Consider the following 3,024-nt stretch of genomic DNA (forward strand, 5'->3'; position numbering starts at 1 on the left):
GCAGAATGTGTATTTGCCTCAATACACTTCCCTTTAGCTCAGCTGGTAAGGAATCTGCCTGCAGTGTGGGAGACCTCAGTTTGATTCCTGAGTCAGGAAGAACTCTGGCAAAGGGAGAGACTACCCACTCCAGTATTTTTGGGCTACCCTGGTGGCTCAGCTGGTAAACAGCCTACCTGCAATATGAGAGACCTGGGTTTGGAAGATTCCCCTGGAGAAGGGAAAGTCTACCCACTCCAGTATTACGGCCTGGAGAATTCCATGGACTCTATAGTTCATAGAGTCGCAAAGAGTTGGACACGACTAAATGACTTTAAGTTTGCTTTCAATACATTAAAAAATACTTTGTTTAGTATGTTTTTTAATCTAAATTATTTCTCTTCATCTTTTGTGAAACTATAAAGTGTGAACCAGGAAGGTATAACTGTACATATATTGCATGTATTATAACAACGGAGAAAGTCAGATGAAATAGATGGAGGGAGAGATAGATGGAAAGACAAATTAGCATGATGAGAAAAGAGAGAACATGAGAAGTAGCAAAAAGTTCTATTATTATTCCATTAATCTGTTTAAGCTTTCCTGTCACTGGGACAGCTGTACATTGACAGAATAAATTATTCATTTTGCTGTTAAATAAATAAATACATGTATTATTGCTTCCTTTATGATCTTTTATTTTCAGTTAGATATAATGGCCAATAAGAAAACCTGTAGAAGAGTATAAGCATTCTTTTTAAATAATAAGAACAAAACAATACACCTGGCATCATCATCATATTTATCAATATATAGTACATACTGATCAAAGAAATTATTGCACCCATTTGTTTTTTCCAGGAAGATTCACTGGGTAACATCAATAGCCATAGGTCAGCTACCATAATTTTTATTTTATTTTATTTTATTTTTTGTTGTTATGCATTTTGCATCTTCAAATTTTTATTTTTTTATTTTTTTAAATTTTATTTTATTTTTAAACTTTACAATATTGTATTAGTTTTGCCATTCATCTAAAACATTTAGGAAGCAGATTCATTTTTTCTTTATTTTTTTTTTCTCTTAAAAAAGTACCCAGTGAATAATGAGTGACTGCAGTGCAGTGGTTAAGTACATAACTCTGGTACAATACAGTCATATATTGAATTCACACAATTCCCTTAGCTTCTCTAGCTTATTTCTTTTCTTTTCTTTTTTCTCTAGAATGTTAATAGTACCATCACTGGGTCACTCTGAAGATTAATATATAACAAAATGTATTTCATTTACCAGCCTGCTTTTAGAATGAAGCTGAATAAAAAGTATATACTTCTTTCGCTGCCATCTTTCTAAATTCCATATATATGCGTTAGTATACTGTATTGGTGTTTTTCTTTCTGGCTTACTTCACTCTGTATAATATGGCGGATTCATTTCGATATTTGGCAGAACTAATACAACATTGTAAAGTTTAAAAATAAAATTTAAAAAAAGTATATACTTCTGTTTCTCTGGGAAAATATTTTCTTTACTGTGAAATTTTCATGTACCTATCAACTAAAAACCTTTATAAGAAAAAAGATCTTTCTGTGGATTCAATGCTCATTGTGACATTAAAAATTTTATATCATGTAAAATAGAATGCAAGAAAATAGATTGTAAAATCTACACATATTTAGTAGTTAGAAATCTGTCTTCATCGCTTCTCGGCCTTTTGGCTAAGATCAAGTGTAGAAATCTGTCTTCTAGTAAAGTAAACTTAAAGTGAGTTAGCCTAAAATATATTAAAGGACACTCACTCAAATAATCAAAGGAAGGGTTATGTCAAACTATGTCAAACTTTGGGAATGTAAGCACCTGGAAGCCCTAGGAAATCCAGCAAATTTACTCCAGAACATTGAACTTAACACTCTCCCCCTTTGCCTCTTTCTTTTTTGGCATCATTTTCCCTAAAGTTGATTATATTTCTCCTGGCACCACCAACCACTAGGGATCCAAACCCTCACAGGAGAGCTCATGAAAGGAAATAATGGGGAAATCTTTCATACTGGTGCTCATAAAGATTTCATACAGAAATCTCTCATATTAATGCCTGTCCATGTTGTGAGTGACCCAATCAATAAACACAGTTTTATAGTTTTGGTTAGGAGCCTATTTATTCAACAGTCACTTTGTCATAGGGAAAAGGGTAATATCTGCTTACCTTCAGACTTTTATGGTAGGCGTAGAGAGGCTGAGAAATGAAGAGGGCATTGCATCCAAAAGGGAAGAATTCTAACAATTAGAACAATAACTCATTTCTGCAGTTAGAATCACTCTCCTCATTATATCAAAATATTAGCTTTATTAGGTGGTACATTTTGATCAATGGAGCAATCATTAATATGGTAAACTGCTTGTCTGAATCAAGAGGAATGAATAAATGGTGAATATGAATCCTCTTCAATTAATATGAAAATTAGTAAGCCTTTTTTAAATATACTTTTAACAGCAGGTTTGAACTGCAGAGGCTTTTTGTTATGTAAGTTTTTCTGTTTTAAAATAAATTTCTTTAAAACACAGAATATTGAAATTTCAAAAAATTGGGAAATATTTTAAGCATAAGATATGCCATTCTTAACAATGAAATTGTGCTCAGTGGCAAAGAATCCACCTGTCAATGCAGGCGACATGAGTTTGAATCATACAAGAATCTTTTGGTTTTGTATTTCCAAAACACTGACACTACCTCTATAATATATATTCCTAAGCTACATAATGTTTCAACAGTTTTAGCCATATATCTGCCTTAAATATTACTTGATTGTTTTTCATGTCTTTTATTTATCTTTAGTGATTTCTAATTTGATTATAATGTACTTAAGTATATATTTTTCTTTGTGAAGAGGTCACTGATTTTTCCTAAATGTGAAGGTTGTGTCTTTCATCAGCTCTAAAATTTTCTCAGATTAAATTTCTTCCAATATTTTCTTCATCCCATTACTTTACATTTAAATGTGTATTATCTTTTCTCACTCTACACTCCAATTGTTTTAATTTTTGCAT

General features: G+C 31.9%; 1 pseudogene; it reads left to right on the plus strand.

Annotated features, from left to right (window-relative positions):
• Window positions 1–1,677: 1,677 nt before the first annotated feature.
• LOC112449149 (uncharacterized) lies at window positions 1,678–1,779 on the plus strand (annotated as a pseudogene).
• The last annotated feature ends 1,245 nt before the right edge of the window (window positions 1,780–3,024 follow it).

This window comes from Bos taurus, chromosome 12, assembly GCF_002263795.3.
Source record: "Bos taurus isolate L1 Dominette 01449 registration number 42190680 breed Hereford chromosome 12, ARS-UCD2.0, whole genome shotgun sequence".
Classification (NCBI taxonomy): Eukaryota; Metazoa; Chordata; class Mammalia; order Artiodactyla; family Bovidae; genus Bos; species Bos taurus.